At 39.1% G+C, this 21,747-nt stretch overlaps 1 protein-coding gene and 1 long non-coding RNA gene across 4 annotated transcripts in view; one reads left to right on the top strand and one right to left on the bottom strand.

The window, feature by feature from the left end:
- Positions 1-21,747, top strand: part of LOC106092794 (zinc finger SWIM domain-containing protein 8 homolog) — a 51,856-nt gene that overhangs the window by 8,010 nt on the left and 22,099 nt on the right. The window lies entirely within an intron of this gene.
- On the bottom strand, positions 10,731-11,522 carry LOC106092796 (uncharacterized). The gene is made up of 2 exons (XR_001222227.2): positions 11,409-11,522; positions 10,731-11,308 (listed from the first exon to the last, which is right to left on the bottom strand). It is a non-coding gene; the product is annotated as an uncharacterized LOC106092796 (long non-coding RNA).

Raw genomic sequence — 21,747 nt, 5'->3', positions numbered from 1 at the left:
TTGAACACATTTCGAACCGAACACTGATTTTGGTAATAAAATTCAATGATTTGCAAGCGTTGCTCGTTAGTAAGTCTATTCATGATGAAATGTCAAAGCATACTGAGCATCTTTCTCTTTGACACCATGTCTGAAATCCCACGTGATCTGTCAAATACTAATGCATGAAAATCCTAACCTGAAAAAAAAACACCCTTTACATGTTTATTTACATGTATAGGTAGCGATCTTTGTCAAGCTCTTATCGAGTATCAGGAAGAAGAAACTATATAACATCGGCTATGCGTGTGTCCCGCACTGACAGTTAGAAGGAGTTCCACTTTTGGTTCTCATTCAGAACTTGTCTGCTTTAGCGGATGTGAACATTCGCAAGTTGTTGGGCTTTTTAGAGCTGTCTGAGTGGTCCTTCTTATGTTCCTGTGGTATAACAATGGACGAAAGCTACAAGCTCTATGTGAGACTGATGGCACACTGCCACTTAAACCTAAGCTGAAAGCTTTTCCAATATTTGGATCGCGGAATGTCACCTTTTGCGAATAAGTTTTACTATGCAAGAATTCTTAAAATTATTTTTTAGACAGAATGTATAAAACAGAGAGTTAAATTTTTTTTCAATGAATATTGGGTCATTCAGACGACTCGGTCATTGTGTCCGTCATGACAGGTCACTCTCTGCTCCTAAAATATGCTGACAGTCTGAAGGTTGGAAATAAAGACTTTTGTAGAAGCTGTGAAGATGTCGAGGAAGACGAGACTATATATTGGGTTGCCCAAAAAGTAATTGCGGATTTTTCATATAGTCGGCGTTGACAAATTTTTTCACAGCTTGTGACTCTGTAATTGCATTCTTTCTTCTGTCAGTTATCAGCTGTTACTTTTAGCTTGCTTTAGAAAAAAAGTGTAAAAAAAGTATATTTGATTAAAGTTCATTCTAAGTTTTATTAAAAATGCATTTACTTTCTTTTAAAAAATCCGCAATTACTTTTTGTGCAACCCAATAACATCGGCTATGCGTGTGTCCCGCACTGACAGTTAGAAGGAGTTCCACTTTTGGTTCTCATTCAGAACTTGTCTGATTTAGCGGATATGCACATTCACTTTTTGTTGGGCTTTTTAAAGCTATCTGGGTGGTCCTTCTTCTGTTCCTGTGGTGTTACAATGGACGAAAGCGACAAGCTCTATGTGAGTCTGATGGCACACTGACACGTAAACCTAACCTAAAAGATTTTCCAATATTTAGTTCGCAGAATGTCACCTTTTGCGGATAGGTTTTACTATGCTAGAATTCTTAAAATTATTTTTTAGACAGAGTGTAGAATATATAAAACAGAGAGAGAAATTTTCTTTCAATGAATATTGGGTCATTCAGCTAATACCTCAAGTATAAAGGAATTTTTTTAAAGCTGAGTTCCAATAACATTTACATGACTGAAGGTATTACAAGCATTGGCCTGCAATTACGAGAGGATAAGCTTCGCTGTAAAGTTATCGACATTCAGCGTTATAGGCAGGCATGCTAATCTATGCGTCACGGTGGTCATCACTACTAATCTTCTGAGATTGCCAAGGTCCTAGTCCGTAATGTCATTCAATGCTACCTGTATAGTACTTTTGTTTTGATTAATCAAAACTAGTCGCAAGCTGGAGGTCACCGTGGCGCAGAGGTTTGCATGTCCGCATATGATGCCAAACGCCTGGGTTCAAACCACGTTATGAACATCAGAACAATCTTTTGGCGGTGGCTATGGTGGTTACTAATGCTGGCTACATTTGTGAGGTATCCTGCCATGTTAAATCTTCTCTACCAAATGATGTCGCTATGCGGCACGTCGTTTGTACTCGGCATCGAAAAATGAGGCCTCTTATCATTGAGCTTTAACTTTAGTTAGACTGCAGTCATTGATATGAGAGAAGTATCCCCTGTAGTAGTTTAGTCGCAAGCTTCCCTGGTGTAAAGCATGTCATGTCTGTATATAACATCTATGAAGGATAATTGGTAATATTTTTGCTTAGTTGATTAAGACTAATTGTATCATTGGCTTTCATTCTATTGGAATTTTTTAAGAACAAATAAATATTAAATTTTCCAACATAGCACACATATTCCAGAATATTTAATTACCTACACATTTCTGTAATTCATGTATATCTATTATGTATGACCAAATCGCCACCAACATGCACACTCGTATCGAGAGTGATAGAGATAGAGAGAGTGAGAGGTAGTCAGGGTTTGTTGCTTGCGATTCTTTTGTCTGCTAAACTCTGTTGCCATCTTTCACAAGTTGTAGCTATGCTGCTACGTATGTATGTATGTGTGTGATTGCATCGTAAATTATGCATTAAATCTCAAATCAATGTCAATTTACGAATTCATCTTTTGGATCAGTCAGTCATGCAGACAGGCTGGCTGTTAGCTTGATATATAGGTTGGCTGGTTAGCTTACAGACATTGAAAGGAAGCTACTTGCCAACAGTAAGGATGGTATATTATTACAACAATATCTTCTGCTAGTCCTCTTACTGTGTGGAATAGATGTGATTGTTTGTGTGTGTATGCTAAAGTACAAACACACTCATATACATATGTATGCAGGTATATTCAAGAAATATATAAAAATAAAGAAACTATCACAGGACGTTTTTAAATACTAGTAGCTCTCTGAAGACGTTGTAGATCGATAACACTGTGGCACATAAAAAATTTACAGAAAAAATAGATGTTATATATACAATACTAGCTGGCCCGTTGTGCTTTGCAACATCCTTAAGTTGCCGTTCAAAAATAAATAAATATTTCTTTAAATAGTATGAAACTATGCCTAGAGTATTAAGACTTTCAGGGTCAACGGTCCTTCTTGAATATGCCTATGTCCGCTATGCGACGCTGAACGCCTGCGTACGAATCCTGGTGAGAACATCAAAAACATTTTAAAGCAGTGGTTATCCCCTCTTACAGCTGATGAAATTCGCGAGGTACAAAGCCATGCATGGTCATGTAAATTCTCCCCAAAGAGGTGTCGCACTGCGGCGCGCCGTTTGGACTTGGACTATAAACAAAGGTCACTTTTACTCTACTTCCAAAATGCCTTACTTTTGAGTCCTATTTTACCACTTCGGTAAATATCTCCTGTTTACGGGGTATTTCGGAGGTGGAATGGGCACACAGACAAATGGCAAAAAAAATTTGCATTTCGCCATTTGTCCGGGTGCCCATTCCACCCCCGAACTTTCCCATGAACATTCCATTAAGAAACAGGGGCAAACTTCTCATATATCAATGAGTGATTCAAGTTTGTTTAAGCTCAATGATAAGGGGCCTCCTTTTTTTAGCCAAGTCCGAACACTGTGCGACACCTCTTTTTGGAAAGTTTTTACTTGGCTGCCTTACCAAACGGTACAGCACCTCCCAAATGTCGCCAGCATTAGGAGGGGATAACCTCCACTGAAGACTATAGACACCATGTTTTGTTTTTGGAGACTAAAAGTGCAAAAATTTAGGATAATGAGAAGTGATTTTAAGGGGAGGAATGGCACCTCGGACATTTCGACTCAAATATGGATATTAAATTCGTGTAGCACTACCAAATCCCCTTACTTTGAGCCCCATATTGCCATGGTCTGTAAATATATGAACTGTTTGGGGGGTGTTTTGGGGCTGGGGCTGCTACCGGCTCTTTGCCCTGAAAAAAGATATCAAATTTGTTTTTTACTCCTAAATACCGTTGATTTTGAGCTCCGTAGTCGGAAAAGAAGTTCAGTTTAGGGGGTGTTTTAAAGCCTACCCCAAACGCTTGGCTCCAAAATTGGGTATCAAATTAGTTTGCTACTCTCAAACACCTTTCATTTGAGTCCCATATTGTCATAATGCATCAATTAACCTATTTGACGTGCTTTAAGGAGGAAAAGCGACTCCTAGACTTGAACGCAAATTTTAATGTCATATGCGTAATCTACTCCCAAATACCTTTCATTTGAGTCCGATATAGCCATGGTCAGCTAATATGCCCATTTAGGGTTATTTGGAGGTGGGGCGACCTCCATTACTTGGATTTAATTTTTTATGCCATATGTAATCCACTGTTGACCACTTTTCACTTGAGTCCCATATTAGAATGAACTTCGAATATATCTGTTTAGCGGAGTTTTGGGTTTGGGGCGGCCTGCTGGGTACTTGGACCAAAATATTAATACTATATTCGATTTCTAGTCTCTAATACCTTTTAATTGATACCTTTATTGTCCCCATCGGACCACTTTGGGTTAAGGGTGCCATTTTTTGGGTAAGGGGGAGGGTCCGCCCCCATCTGATATCTAAAAATTTTAAAGCCTTTATTTTCTTTGTCCCGATCGGTCCACTTTTATTGTTGGGTAGTACTTTTGGGGCAAGGGGGAGGGTCCGCCGCCCCCGATATAAAAAATTGTATAGCTTGTGTTTCCTTCCAGACCAACCCACGCAATCTGTGTTTGTTGGTCTTTTTTTGAGTCTATACGGAACAAACAGACACAAATTGAATGTTATATATTCGATTTAATTTGTTTATACTATTTGTTTGCGGCCCCCTTTAGAGTTAGTCTAATTGGTTTAATAATCGTCGTATTATACTTTCACATACCTTTCATTGGAATCCCATATAGTCCCGTTCGAAGTAAATGTCCTTAGAGGAGATTTTCGGGGTGGTGTTGTCAATTTGGAATAAAACTTCGTATTCTATTCCAAAATATCTTTTATTTGAGCATTTTTGTCCCTATCGGTCAACTTTTTCATTTAGACGAAAGGTGATTTTTAGGGACGAAAGGTGATTTTTAGGGAAGTAAATGTCCTTTGGGGAGATTTTCGGGGTGGGGTTGTCAATTTGGAATAAAACTTCGTATTCTATTTCAAAATATCTTTTATTTGAGCATTTTTGTCCCTATCGGTCAACTTTTTCATTTGGACGAAAGGTTATTTTTAGGGACGAAAGGTGCCTAATTTAAATAACTAATTCGTATTGCATCTTTAATTATCGTTCATTTGACTCTCATATGCCCAATCGGTCTACATGTTCGTTTGAGAGTTGTTTATGGGATGCTCATTCTGGGTCTTGACCCTTAATTTTATATAAGTTTCGTACTCGTATTATACTCCCAAACATCTTTTTTTAAGTACCATACTGTCCCGGTAACAAACAAGCACACACACTTTGAATTTTATAAATAATAGATATTGCTCAGAAGAGCACTCTTAGGTGCCTTTATCAGAGTCAGCCGATTTCCAATGTCTTATATCACAGTCTTCGATGATCTCCACATATAGGACCTGTGTGATTTGACAGTTTTCTTTAGGGGAGACGCCCCTAGAGCTTTAAAATTTTGCATATGATCTCGTAAGCACCTCAGCTCTAACCAAAGAGATATTTATATCCGTTCTCAAACGGCAGATTTGTTACTAGTTTTTTCTATTATATCCCACGACGTAGGTTCCTTTGGATTTTAGCAACAACTCCTTGTTAACACCCAATGTAGTACATACGTTTCTATTTATAATAATGTCCTTTACATCAAAAGAATACATCTTAATGCCTTTCGCATAACGACCTCTCAATGAAGGCCTCAGCATTCTCTACAATCTCTCGATATCATAAGTTAGTCATTTGGTGCATATTCCTACGTATCAGATTTACTACGACCTTTCAAAAAGTTCCGCATTATTCAAGGACTACCTATAAATTTATCCAAACAATGCTAAACGCTAGCTGCTGCAGATACGAACAGATTTATCGAATTCATGAATTTCAGTATCCCTTTTAAACGTAGAATGAAGAAATGCAGCAAGACCCCTTCACAGAAATGCCCGTAGTATGTACAAAGGCTGGCTCCAACCGTGTCGGTTTTGGCAACAATGTTTGCAGTAAATATAGGGCTTCACAACTATTGAAGCTGGCTGCTATACTTAACAAAAACTCGCACACAAACATTTATACTTCTTTTGTCTGGAATACTAATGCCCGTACTACTGTTGTTGTGGCTCTGTTGCTTTACTGTCAATTACCCAAAAATTATTGTTGCTTTTGTTTTTATTTATTCGTGATTTAAACATTAAATGTTGATGATTGTAGCAGCACAAGCAGCATCAGGAGCATTATCAGACTTTAGACATAAAAGGAATCATCGAAGCATGATTCTAAATATAAATCGGCAAATAAATATGGATGATGCCAAATGAATGTTGTATGTTTCGAATTGGCTTTTGTTGGTGTTTTTTTCCAATACAGATACTAAGTGCTGGAATTAATTGACGATAGTGACAATAATAGTCTTGATGATGATTTCCTACGAAAATAGAAGGGAGAGTGGCACAAGATATTACATATTTCGATGGGATGAAAAAGGAAAAATGAATTAAAATTAGAGTTGGTTTAAATTATTGTGAGTAAAGAATGTCGTAGAAATTCAATATTGATGCCAGATTTGTGCTGTGAGGGCGTTCTACTTAAGCACTTGGCCTAAACTTAAATGTCTGAATCGTAGTCTAGTCCAAAATGCCTTTCCTTCCTTAGTCCTTCACAGTTCCGATTGATCTATATGTCTGTTCCATTAAGTAACAGGGGCAAACTTATCACATATCAATGAGTGCTGCCCGATTCAATTTTATGCTCAATGATAAGGGACCTCCTTTTTACCATAGAACGACCACCCGACTTCATAACCTTTGAGTGCCGGACGTTTATCAATCAAAATAAGGCCGATTGGGTCGGTTCAGAGAGTACACCAATCCCCGCTTCAGTGAACTGACACCCCTCTCGAATGTGCCAGTTGCCGAGAGGAAACTCCGAGACTTCATTAACGCAGCAGTTGCTCGCTTTATACCAGCCGGTCGAATACCCCAAGTGTGGCCCAATTTCTCGGCGATGGCGTACTTGCGGACATGCGTGATAGGATTCGTTGCATGGACCCCACTAACCCTAGAATCAGCGAGCTGAATCTGGAAATAAACAGAGTAATCAACGAACATAAGCGGGATTTGTGGCTGGAACACTTGGACCAATGTAATTTAGGTACCGGTTTAGGCAAGCTGTGGTCTGCTGTTAAGTCACTCTCGAAACCCGGTAGAAGGAATGACCGCAGTTCGGTCACTTTTGGCGACGTAACCGTGACTGATCCGAAGAGATGCGCTAAGTTGTTCAACTGCCAATTAATTGTTGTTGTAGCAGTGTGTTATACACTGAGGCGGTAGCCCTTGTCGATGAAGAACTCCATCGGGTCAATCCGGTACGTACCATCGGCTTCCATGGGATTGGTCAATTTATAGTGCATCCCGAGAGTGGCAGGGCTAGGAAGAGAGCCATTCGTCGTATCCGTGGTCTGAAAGTCAATGGACATCCATAACAATTTACTTTTCTGGGGGTTCTTAGTTCACGCCCCAGAGGCCTTTCTACGCTTATTCTTATCAGTAGCCAAGACGCATGAGGCACTACACCTCCCGAGCCTCGTTGGAGAATTTCCATTCGCCGGGCATCAGCATGGATTTCGAAGACTGCATAGCACAACAACTGCTTCGCATGCCATCAAAAATTGCAAATTTTGACCATGAACATTCCACTAAGGAATAGGGGAAAACTTCTCACATGTCAATGAGTGCAATCCGATTCAAGTTTAAGCTCAATGGTAAGGGACCTCCTTTTTATAGCCGAGTCCGAACGGCGTGCCGCAGTGCGACACCTCTTTGGAGAGAAGTTTTACATGGCATAGTATCTCACAAATGTTGTCAGTATTAGGCGGGAAAATCATCACTGAAAAATTTTTTTGATGGTCTTGCCAGGATTCGAACCCATAGGCGGACATGCTAACCTCTGCGCTACGGTGACTATCACCGCACGCATATGCCGTGGCTTCAATCAGCCCAGGCCATGTGATAGGATGGTCCTCGCGGCAATGGATCTATCGAAGGCATTCGAGATGGTCAGCTAAATTGTGGAATTTAGGGATAAGAAGTCAGTGCACCGTAGAGTGAAACAGAGAGTTCCCTAAGGCAGGGTGATATCTAACTTCTACCTATCCTTCATTCCAAGGTCCTCACTTACCTTGTTGACCACGTACAAAGCAATTGTCCGGTCTGTGGTAAGTAATGTAGCGCCAGTGTGTTTTCGTCAGCTCTGTGACACGCAGTGAAATAATATTCAGATTTGTCAGAATGCTGCCCTTGGAACTGCGACGGGCTGTCTCCTTAGTTCGGAGTCGACTACGTGCTGTTTCCTCTCATGTGGAGACAAAGATCATACCCGTGCGGGTCTAGACAACATTCAAGCAGACACGGTAGCAGATGCGGTTAATAGCTACCGGATGAATGTAGTCCTGGGAAAACGACCGCCTCCCATTGCACCTGGAGAAATTGATCTACTCCGGCAAACCAGAGTGGTTCTAACTCAATTACGATCCGGCAGATGCAGCCACCTCAACTCCTATATAGCATGGATTGATGCGTACGTGCAGGATGTATGTCCCGATTGTTTATAGTCAACTCCACTTGGTTCCCCACCTTATCTGATACTTTTTTTGTCTGTTCGTCGGTTTTCCCTTTTTCTTTCTTATCTGCATTTCTTCATCTGCTTTTTATAATCTTTATCATAGGATGGGGGTATAATCAATTTGTCATTCCGTTTGAAAAAACTCGCAATTTAGGTCTACTTTATGGGTCATAAAGTACATATATTCTTGATCAGTAGGCGGACTTTTGAAGCGTCGTCCAACAGACTACAACACCATGTTGTAGTCTAGAGGGTGCAAATATCCGATTTGCCTATGTACTCTGACGTTTTCTATGACATACAACAGATGTGCCAAATATGGTTCGAATCGGTCCAAAACCTGATGTAGCTCCCATATAAACCGATCTCTCGATTTAACTTCTTGAGTCTCTAGAGAGCGCAATTCTTTTCTGATTTGACTGAAGTTTTGCACAATGACTTCTCCTATGACCTCCAACATACGTGCAAGGTATGGTGCGAATCGGTTTAAAACTTGATATAGCTCCCATATAAACCGATCTTCCGATTGCACTTCTTGAGTCCCTAGAGCGCGCAGTACTTGATTGATTTGGCTGAAATTTTGCACAACGACTTCTCCTTCAACCTAACAAACCGATCTGCAACAGTCGTGCTAAGTATGGTTGAAATCGGTTTATAACCTGATATAGCTGTCTTCAATCTAAGTGCCAAAAATTTTCTGAATCTGTCTACAACCTTATATAGTTCCCATATAAACCGATCTCCCGTTTGCACTTCTTGAGCCACTAGAGGGCGCAGTTGTTTTCTGATTTGGCTGATATTTTGCACAACGACTTCTACTTCAACCTAAGTGCCAAAAATTTTCTGTATCTGTCCACAACCTAATATAGCTCCCATTTAAACCAATCTGCAACAGCCGTGGTAAGTATGGTTGAAAACGGTTGATAGTCCAATATAGTTTAAACCGATCTTCCAATTTAACTTCTTGAGATGCTAGAGAGTGTAATTTTGCACATTACGTTTTGCTATAATGGTCAAAATAGGTCTATAAGCTTATATAGTTTCCATATAAACCGATCGTCTGATTTGATTTCTTGAGCCTCCAGGAGGCTCAATTTTTATCCGATATGGCTGAAATTTTGTAGGTATGCTATAACTTCCAACAGCCGTGCAAAATATGGCCAAAATCAGTTGATAACTGATGTAGCTGGCATATAAACACATCTCCCGTTTTGATTTCTTGAGCCTCTAGAGGTTGTAGTTACTGTCTGATTTGACTGAAACTATGAATGTGGTACACTTGTATGACTGCTAACTGCAAAGACATGTACGATCCATATCGGCCTATAACTTGATATAGCTCCTATATATTTGAATAAGTCATTTAATGAACTTTTCACATGCGGTCCATGGTGGAGGATACACAAAATTCACCACGTCCGAATTTAAGGCGTTTTTACTTGTTTTATGTTAAAAATTTTGTCGTACAAATAAGATTTTCCCCTCGAATGTCGCAGAACGCAACGAGATGGCTGAACAGTTCAAAATTCACCTGTTCTGGGTGCCGGGCCACACCGAGGGACAACGAATAATAGATGGTCACAAAGAGGGGACTGTGAGCATTCCAAAACTATGTGGCTTAATCTAGACTTGAAGAGGTCTACTATGGAACATCTGTGTGTGTGTGTCGCACTAGCAGTCAGAAGGAGTACCACTTTAGGTTCTCATTTCTTTGGGAACCTGTCTGATTTAGCGGATGTGAACATTCGTAAGTTGTTGGGCTTTTTAAAGCGATCTGGATGGTTCAACGGTAGCCACTAGAAGGCATCTTCCTTCTTCTGTTCCTGTGGTATCACAATGGACGAAAACGTCCAAGTAAGTTTGATGGCAGACTGCCACTTAAAACTAACCTAAACTAGATTTTCATAACATCGCTTCTTCTCATTTTCACTATGGCCTACGTCATTCAAAAATTTTTATGTATAATTCAATAATTGTATATTTAATCATTTACTTCACCAACTCAATGGATAGTGGTAATGGGTCAATTGAGACGTTTCCTTCATGGGAAATTGAATTTTTGAATTTGACAATGTCAAGCTATTGTCTCTTCTAAGCCAATTGTGTTATGTCAACTTTGCTGCTGCAAGCACATTTATATTCCTAGTAGCAGTTTTCAATTCACCTCCATGATTTTATTTCCTCCCTGCCCCTCCCCCCCTACAGCCCATGAAAAACTCTCTGTTCGCTTTTTAACGAAGATAATGAGTTTTAAAATTGGTTTTGGCGCTGCATCGGTTGAAATCGAATAAAATAAGGCACGAGTAGAAACAATGAGTGACTGAATAAAAAGAAACTGCCAAAAGACAAGAAGAAATTGCACAATTTTGACCAACATTGACAGCAACGGCGGTCTGTGTTGTTTTCGTATTTCGCATTTTTATCTTTTGATTATTTTACGTTACGTTTGTTGCCTTGGTTTACCCTAGTGGCCAGAAGCCCAGTCGATATTCGATTTTTGCGGTCGCTTCAGACCACAATGTCTGGGGGACAATGTAATCTTTGCGGCAGTCCTGGCTTCAAGCCATTGACCATTGTTATCTTTGCACTGTTGGAAAAACATCATGATTGGCTAGTACGAGTAGTGCGTTTCATTTGTTACCACTGATTCCGTTTGTCTTTGCGTTGTTTTGTTCTCTACTTGTTCACAATGGACGTTGCTTGGACGGATTGTCAGAGAAGATTGTCTTGGCATAAATAGTGATGTTTCTTTACCAGAAATGTTGAAATAGTTTAAATTTTCCAAATTGGGGCTCCAATAGCTGGAGAAGAAAAAATGAATGAAATTGTCTTTAAAGACAAAGTTTTGAAGGAAATATCTATGAAAAAAAAACTTCCTATGAAATTTTTTCTGAAGATTACCTTTCTATGAATTGTTTCGCAGTCTCTAGATCCCGAATTTAAATTTTAAGGTTCCAAAGTCCTGGCATTTTTGCACATATATGTATGGCCGTCAAGATTGTTGATGTTTTTGGTCTTCCCTTTCTGCCTCTTGTTTCGATTTGAACCATTGCACCCATCCAACACCCCAAAAGTAGAAATCGGTATTTTCAATAACAATCAAAATCTTTGTTGAGAGCTGCGCATGCGCTGTCCTTTTTGGTCATACATCATTGTAGCGTTAATTTAATCGGTTTGTCTAACAAGGCTTTTTGTTATTTATACGCATACTACCCCCCTCTAGTTAAAGCAAAAGTAGAGAAACACCAAATTTTTTTTCAAAACACGCTTTGCTTCTACATTTTTCGCTTTCATATCAGGGTTTCTCCCCCCCCCCACCAGCAGTGTTGGTGTTGTGTTGTCTGTTTTCTTGTTTGGGTTCCTTTCGCACCGTTGTGTGTTTTGGTCTAGTGTCAAGGAACTTCCTCAAGGATTCCGTTTTGGTGTTCTGTGTGTGTATGTGTGTGTGTGCGTGTGCATGTTTTGCTACGTTTGATATCTTTTTAATGAAATTAACATCAGTTACAACCACTAGCTAAATATCGTTTGTGTGTGGTAACGCAAAATTTACTTTAGAAGGTCTTTATTACTATTGTCCCTACCTTCTTGCAACGTTGTGCCACCATCACGTTACTTTAAATGTACTCTACATGTTTTTGTATTAGTACAGGCATCTGTGCCATCTTCTCTTCTTTGGGTAATGTTGCACGTAGCAATTGTGTGTGTGTGTGTGTGTCCGCTCCAGTGCACCATGCCAAGTACGTACGGAGGGATGTTGCCGATATGTAATGTGGACAATTTCATACCTAGCATAACATCAACATGGTGTAGTTGCATGCAGCATAGTTTTTGTTTTGTTTTTGCTGAAAAATAATTGAAATTTATACGTTGCAAACTCGCTTAGCAAATTAACCCAATATGTTGTTAACCTTAGCGAAATGATTTCGTTGAACCGCATAAGCCATTCACTCTGCTCGAAGGATTTATGGCAAAAACGAAAAGGAATGATTTAAATGGAATTTTATTATATTTAATGGGGAATTGGTTTAGGCAGGTTTCAAGAATGTTTATGTGTAAGCCATTATTTGTCAGAATGGCTGGTAGACGATGGTGGTCCCAAAATAGGACGATATATGATATGGAAGGGGCACAAAAAAGGGGGAAGGGGGCAAAAATTTGTAACTTGAAGATTCTTGAAGGAAATTTTTAGCCAATTGTACTCAATGGCCTAAGAAATTTGGAAGTGGGCCATATCAGTTCAAATTTGGATATAGCCAACCCCCCCCCCCCCCCCCCCCCCCCCCCCCCTATATAAAACGATCCCCCAATTTGACTTCTTGAGCCCCTAGAAGTCTCAATTTTCGTCCGATTTGGCCTACATTAGGAACAAAGTCTTGAGTTACGACTACCAACATCCATGTCAAGTATGATCCCAATTGTTCTATAAACAGATATAGCCCCTATATAAACCGATCCCCGGATTTGACTTCTAGAGCCCTTAGAAGTCTCAATTTGATTAAATTTGACTAAAAGTTGGAACAAAGACTTGTGTTATGACTTCCAACATCCATGCCAAGTAAGACCCAAATCGGTCTATAAACAGATATAGCCCCCATATAGACCGATCCCCGGATTTGGCTTCTTGAGCCCTTAGAAGCCTCAATTTTATTCAATTTGGCTGAAATTTAGAACAAAGACTTGTGTTATGACTTCCAACATCCATGCCAAGTATAAGTCTCAATTTTCATCCAATTTGGCTTAAATTTGGAACAAAGCCTTGAGTTACGACTTCCAACATATGTGTCAAGTATGATCCCAATCGTTCTATAAACACATATAGACCCCATATAAACCGATCCCCGGATTTGACTTCTTGAGCCCTTAGAAGTCTTAATTTTCATCCGATTTGGCAGTCATTTAGAACATCGACTTGAGTTATGACTTTCAATATCCATACCAAGTATGATCCGAATCGGGTTATAAACAGATATAGCCCCCATATAAAACGATCCCCGGATATGATGTCTTGAGGCCTTACAAGCCCTAATTTTTATCCGATTTGGCTGAAATTTGGAGCAAAGAGTTGAGTTATGACTTTCAATATCCATGCCGTGTAAGACCAGAATCGGTCTATAAACAGATATAGCTCCCATACAAACCGATACCTGGATTTGACTTCTTGAGCCCTTGGAAGCCTCAATTTTCATCTGATTTGGCTAAAATTTGGAACAAAGACTTGAATTATGACTTCCAACATCCGTATGATCCGAATCGGTCTATATACAGATATAGGCCCCATATAAGCCGATCCCCGTATTTTACCTCTTCAGCCTTAAGAAGCCTCAATTTTCATCCAATTTGGCTGAAATTTGTTTTGTTTATAAATAGATATAGCCCCCATATAAACCGATCCCCAGATTTGACTTCTTGAACCCTGAAATCCTTAAGATTTATCCAATTTGACTGAAATTTGGAACAGGGACTTGAGTTATGACGTTCAATATCCATGCCAAATATGATTCGAATCGGCCTATAAACAGATATAGGCCCCATTTAAACAGATCCCCGGATTTGACTTCTTGGGCCCTTAGAAGCCTAATTTTTTACCAGATTTGGCTGAAATTTGACCCTAAAACCTATCTTATGACTTACAACATCAGTACCTCCAAAAGTTGCCAGCATTAGGAGGGGAAAACAACCGCTGAACATTTTTTCTGATGCTCTCGCCGGGATTCGAACCCAGGCGTTCAGCGTCATAGGCGGACATGCTAACCTCTGCGCTACGGTGGCATATGGAGTAAAAGACATAAGCCCTAATGGGGGATCTCGGCCTTGAATTTTGAGAACCCAAGGCATTTTTCCAATTTTTTAAAAAAAGTTGTCTACTTTGAAGTTCATATTACACCCGTTAAAATTGACAAATGTTGTTCAAACTTCACTTAAATCGCATCTACAATAAGTCAAAGAAGAACAAAAGAAAAGGTTAAGGTATTTAAGCATCTTTTTAATAAAGACTTATCAATGAAAATACTTTTTTTGACCATACTTCCTTTTAGTGCAGGTTCTTTGGGATTGTAAATGACCCATATCGATCCATGTTTTGATATAGCTGCCATATAAACCGATCTCTAATTTTGATTTTTGCGCCTCTAGAGGGCGCAATTCCTATTCGATTTGTCTGAAATTTCGAAGGAGTCGTTTTGTTTTGACTTCTTCTAACTGTGCCAAGAATGGTCCAAATCGGTTCATAACCTGATATAGCTGCCGAACTCGGATGTTGACATCTTGAGCTTCTAGAGGGCGCAATTTTTATCCAATTTGGCTGAAATTTTGCATGAGTTATTTTGTTTTGACTTCTAATAACTGTGCCAAGAATGGTCCAAATCCGTTCATAGCCTGATATAGCTGCCATATAAACCGATCTTGGATGTTGACTTCTAAATCCTCTAGAGGACGCAATTATTATCCGATTCGGCTGAAATTTTGCATGAAGTATCGAAAATCGGCTTATAACCTAAAATAACCGCGTTTTAAACCGATCTCGGATGCTTGAGTCTCCAGAGGGCGCCAATTTTGCATGATGTATTTTGTTTTCACTGCCACTAACTACCGAGAAAGGTGTAAATCGGTTCTTAACCAGATATAGCTGCCATATAAACCGATCTTGAGCCTCTAGAGGGCGCAATTCTTATCCGAAGTGACTGAAATTTGGCACAAATTGTTCTGGTTTGACTTCCAATAACTGTGACAAGAATGGCATAAATTGGTTCATAACCTGATATACTTCACTTAAATTGCCTATTACAGAACATTTGTTTCACTAGCCGAACGTAAAATAGCGTTGCAAGTGTCTCAATCTTCTGCGCTCAACTTATATTATCTGGCACCAAGTTTCGAGGTGTCTCCCACCGCTTGATCTATCCATCGGGCTTTTGGTCATCCCGGTTTGCGTGTACCACCGTGTTTGCCTTCAAAAGACTTCTTTGCTGGAGCTTCTTCATCCATTCTAACAACATGACCTAGCCAAAGCAGCCGTTGTATTTTGATACGTGTAAAAATGCTATCGTCGTCATGCAGTTCATTCAGTTCGTGGTTCATACGACGCCTATATTATCCATTAACACAAACTGGTCCATATATTATACGAAGAATCTTTCTCAAAAACACTCCAAACACTACCTCGTCTGCTTTCACTAGTTCCCATGCCCCATAACCATATAACAACAGGGGTAGCATCAGTGTCTTGTATAGTGTAATCGTCGTCTGTCGAGAGGTGGCCTTGTTTCAAAACTAACTATTGTACTTAGTCCAAAGTAGCATCTGTTTGAGCTTCTAGAGGGCGCAATTCTTATCCGATTTTGCTGAAATTTTGCATGTTAAGTTTTGCTTCGGCTTTTATCAGCCATGCAGAGTGTATTCTAAATACGTTTATAACCTGATAATGCTTCCATATGAACCGGGCCATAGGTTCATATGGAATTTTATATCTTGAGCCTCTAGCGGCGCAAATATTTGGCTGACATTCTAAACGCGATATTTTTTACAACTTCTAAGAGTCATGTCAAGTACGGTCCATTTAAATCTGTAAATCTATCTTCGATATATTTGAAAATTCGTTCAAAGAAAGTGTCAAATGGAATCCATGGTTCGTCCCGCCGAACTTGACGCGCTTTTACTTTTTATACCCAGGACCGGAGGATGGGGGTACATTCATTTTGTCAATCCGTTTGCAACTCATGAAAATATCCATTTCCGATCCCATAAATTATATATTCTTGAGAGATATTGAGCTGAAACTTTGCACAGATTCTTTTTTGTCCATAGGCAGGTTAAGTTCGAAGATGGATTATCTCGGACTATATCCCTCATATATGCCGATCTGCCGATTTAAGGTCTTAAGCCCATAAAAGCCACATTGATTATCCCATTTTGATGATATAAGAGACAGTGAGTTGTGTTAGTCTACACAATATCCTTCTTCAGTTTGGCCCAGATCAGTCCAGATTTGAATATAGCTGCCATATAGACCGACCTCTCTATTTAAGGTCTTGGGCCCATGAAAGGCGAATTTATTGTCCGATTTCGATGAAATTAGGGACAGTGAGTTGAGTTGGCCCTTCTACACCTTTTTTCAATTTGGCCCATATCGGTCCGGATTTGGGTATAGATGCCATATAGTCCGATCTCCCGATTTAAGTTCTTGGGCCCTTAAAAGGCGCATTTTTTTTGTCAGATTTCGCTGAAAGTAAGGACAGTGAATTGTACTAGGCCCCCCGATATCTTTCTTGAAGACGTCGTAGATCGACCCAGATTGGTATATATATAGACCGGCTTCTCGATTTAAGGTATTGTTATCAGTGACTTATATTAGGCTTTTCGATATCCGCGTACTATATGTTTCAGATCGGTGTATATTTGGGTATAGCAGCCAAATGGACCAATATTGAACCAAAATTGAACAGTGACATGTATTTCAATATCCGTGCCGAATTTGGTCCAATTCGGACCATATTTGGATATAGCTGCTATGGGGCCATAAATTATGCATTTTTCACCGGATTATGATGAACGGTGGTTTACATATATACACGAGGTGGTGTGTGTGTCCCAAGTTCGGCCCGGCCGAACTTAATGCCTTTTTACTTGTTTTTAATTAGCAATTTTTATGATCATACAATAAGGAATGTTTAACCTCCACTATAGGATGGGAGTATAGTAACCTCGTCATTTCGTTTGTAACTCCTCGAAATATTGGTCTTTGACCCCATAAAGTATATATCATCTTGATCGTCATGATATTTTAAGTCAATGTTGCCATGTCCGCCTGTCTATCCTTCCGTCTTTTGAAAGCATGCTAACTTTCCAACGAGTAAGCACAATTAATTCTTATTTATGTAGGTCAATTGAAATTGCAAATGGGACAAATCGTTCGATGTTTTGATATAGCTCCCATATAAACTGATCTCTCGATTCTAACTTCTGAAGCCACTAGGGGTCGCAGTTCTTATTCGATTTGGCTGAAATTTTGCACAACGATTTCTCCCTATATATGTATATGCCAAGTGCGGCCCATAACCAGATGTAGTTACTATACAAGCTGATCGCTCGATTTGACATCTTGAGCACCTATAAAAAGCAATTCTTATAAAAAATTGATTAAGTTTATATGAATTCCTTATTTGTACTTACTTAATTTTCTGTTGTGAACGCTTAATGTCATGAACTGAAAAATATGGCCAATAACATTGTACTCGCTCATATTGCTACTTCTAGTCTTTGTAAGCAGCATATGGGGTTGTGAAATTAAATTTAATTGGGTCAAACTGAAACTTACCATCTGGCATTTCCCTATTAAGTTCATTATTTATGTCACTTATATACAATTTTACTTCGCTGTTGTTTTTTTGTGCACGTTGGCAAATCCAAGTAAATTGATGAGCTATCGTCTCAATATTGAATGTACAGAGAGCTTCCGCATAGTCATCATAACTAATATTGAGCACTACTCAGGTTTTTTAAGTTCGGCCGGGCTGAATTTTAGATACCCATCACCTCAGCTATATATATCAAAAATGCATCATTTATTAACCCATAGCATCTGTATTGAAATATGGTTCGATTTGGACCAAACTCTGCACGGATGTCGAGGTGTCTAGTACAATTCACTGCTCAAGATGGCGAAACAGAATATTGGTCTATATGGCAGCTACATCTTAATATAGCCCGATCTCTACCATATTAGGGAAGAATATGTAGAATATAATACAGCAAATACAAAGAACTTGAATCGGGGGATTTGTAAATATGACAGCTAAACCCAAATCTAGCGCGATTTTCACCATACTCGGTGCGAATGTTGAGGGGGCAACATAACTCATTGTGTTAAATTTCAGCGAAATCGGATAATAAATGTACCTTTTAAGGACCCAAGACCTTAAATTGGAAGATCGGTATATATGACAGCTATATGCACACATAGCCCGATGTTTACCATACTAGATATTTACCAAATATAGCTCGATCTTGAACATACTCGGGCCAATGTCGAGGGACCAATTTAACTCATTGTGCCAAATTTCAGCGAAACCGGAAAAAAGTGTATATTTATGGACCCAAGGCCTTAAATCGGGTGATAGGTATATTCACATAAAGCCCGATCTCAACCGAATGTCGAGAGGCCTAACGCAATTCATCCAAATATAGACCGATCTGGACGGTATTGGACATAAATATAAAGAGACCTAACACAACTCCCTATCACAAATTTCAGTGATTTCAAAAGACAGACGTTTAAACGGACGGACATATTATTATTCCAAGCTTTTAAAGGGCGTATTGGTTTGCCAAAGAACACCGGCCATCGGCAAACCAATAGGCAAATTAAAGGCATGCGAAGAAAAAATGGTTCGGCTTTGTCTTTAAGTGTTAAATCTGGTGTTTTCGTCAAAAGTTCATGCTGACAGGTGCCTGTCGACTAGTGGTGCCAGGCGCAGTCGCCCCATTTGTAGGATTCGTACGCCTCTTTGTTAATTTATGCCCATATGGTATTATCGGGTTATAAGTTCGTTTGGTAAGTACGGAACAAATTTTTACACTACTGCCCTTTATTTGAATATCATATTGCCATTATTGGGCTTCATGGATATAGGTATAAGGCAGACTCTCAGCCACTTGTTTAATATTACGTTCGTACTCTACTTCTTTAACCCTTTCATTTAAACCCAACAAATACTAGTCCCTTCGAGTAGGTTTGGAGGCCCTTGAGATTGTTGTCCCAAAATTTTGATGCCAAATTCCTACTCTATTCTCAAATACCTTGAGCCCAATATTTTCATAGTACTTAGAAAGTTGAATCCATATTTTAAAGTAAGTTTGTACTCTACTTGTAAAACCCACATTGTCATGATATGTGATTTAAGGAAAAAGGATGACCCTCAAACTCTATATTACCACATCGCGCTACATAAAGTGCACTGTTTTCTTCACTTGATAATTTTAAATTATCTGTACATTGCAAGTAAATCTAAGTCTATACGAACATAGAAACATATAAAAAGATATGAATGTTTTACCTTAAAACATATGAGACCCATTACAATGTTTCCTTTACTTGTTTTAACTCTCCACCAACTATTTAATTCATTAAGTGCACAGTGTGGTCACACAATTAGTTACTGTGACTCCTTTTAGTATTTACTTTAATGTTTAAATAAGTGCGTTGCCAAAGTTGTATTTAAACGTTGCCATCATTGTCCATAGCCGCAGCTTAAGTTGCTGACAGATCTTCATGCCCAAGAACACCAAGTAGGGTCATACGCATTACACCACCACACACCCGCACCCCAATAGTGACCTCTTTTAGTATACTCTTTCTCTCGCACCTACCAGTCACCTCTCGCACTCTCACCACTAATTGTCCTACCCATGGCTTTGTATTCACACAAATAACGGATGTTTATGTAAAAAGCAACAACAATATGCTGTGTTTCTGCTTATTCTTCTTCTCTTGTTAAAAACTAATTCCTCATTTTCATGGATTTTCTTTTCGGAAATTTATTCTCATGGTACTCCCAACCCCTCACCCCCATTTTCAAAAACGCCACATCTCGAAGATGTGTACACCGATTTAAGCGAAATTTTGTATGCCACCATATGGTACTAAATTTTGGGCTCAAATAACCTTGGTGGACGCCCCATCCCAAAACTCACTCGAACGGACATGTTTATCGATTGGGACAATATGGGTATCAAATAAAAGGTATTTAAGAGAAGGGTACTACTTGATATAAAAATTTGATGTCAAGTGGCGGGGGTGGCTCCACCCCCCCCCCCCCCCCACACACAAGAAAAAACCCAAAAATTACATACTTACCAATTGGGGCAATATGGGTATCAAATGAAAGGTAATAGGAAGTAGAGAAAGAATCTGGTACAAGAATTTAGTCAAATGTGTCCCGAATCCCAAACCCTCAAAATGGTCATGTATGCCCAACATCACAAAATGGATATCATATAAAATGCCTTAGGGATTGCACTATGAAACTGGTATACAAATTTAGAACAATGACCGCCCACTCACTAAATACCTGCCAATACAATATGTAGGTCGATCTGGGCAATATGGAATTTAAAGGGAAGGTCTAGAACAGAAAGTATGAATCTGATATTGATATAAAGATCCACGTATCTGAATCATGACCTGCTCTTCGACATGACATGTAGATCGCGTCAATAAAATAATTTGTTATTATTATTTGCTGCCTCCTCCCAATAAAATCAACACCAAACTGTCATGTTGACGCACCGGGACTATATCGTACTCAAATGAAAGAAGAAGTGCCTGGGGCCACCTACAGAAAAAATGAAAAGGAAATTAAAAGAAAAACCTAAAGCATGATGCCCGTTCGGGACAGAGTTCGACACCAATGAAGAGTCTTTGTAGTAGAGTACAATTGTTGCCCTTAAATTTGAGTTGACACAAGAAAGATCTGCGGAACTTTGAAAATTTTGTATCCCATGAGCTAGCTTTGTAATACGATTTTGAAAGTAGATAAGCAAAACAATAAACAAATAAATTTGTGTGGATCTATTGAGTTGCCCAAAAAGTAATTGCGGATTTTTTAAAAGAAAGTAAATGCATTTTTAATAAAACTTAGAATGAACTTTAATCAAATATACTTTTTTTACACTTTTTTTCTAAAGCAAGCTAAAGGTAAAAGCTGATAACTGACAGAAGAAAGAATGCAATTACAGAGTCACAAGCTGTGAAAAAATTTGTCAACGCTGACTATATGAAAAATCCGCAATTACTTTTTGGGCAACCAATAGAATGAGCCCATAGTCCTGAATATCGTGATCGTCATCTCAAAGAAAAGTCCATTTTCAAAAAGGCATTTTAGGGTGTAGCGAGGGCATCGGGCAACTTATATATATGGAAATATATATTTCGATGTGTTGCAAACGGAATGACAAACAGAATACACCCCAACAAATAAGTTTTAGTAAACGTCTACACCGGTATTCACAAAACCTAATATAAATTAAAATTTGTAGGTTTATTTGACAGATTTCCTTCATAGCAATGTCAAATAAAGGTATTTTAAGGCTTCGTTAAGTTTTGTGAATACAGCCGTTAATCTATTTCAGTCCTGTGCAGACATATTCTTTACCATGAAGTATGCATAGTAATTAGTCTTCTGGTATGGCCCATGAATGTTTATGCATCATCAACATTGCCGAAATACCACCCACATAAAGCATG

Source organism: Stomoxys calcitrans, chromosome 4, assembly GCF_963082655.1.
Source record: "Stomoxys calcitrans chromosome 4, idStoCalc2.1, whole genome shotgun sequence".
NCBI classification, from domain to species: domain Eukaryota; kingdom Metazoa; phylum Arthropoda; class Insecta; order Diptera; family Muscidae; genus Stomoxys; species Stomoxys calcitrans.
This window is presented reverse-complemented; position numbering and strand designations above follow the sequence as displayed.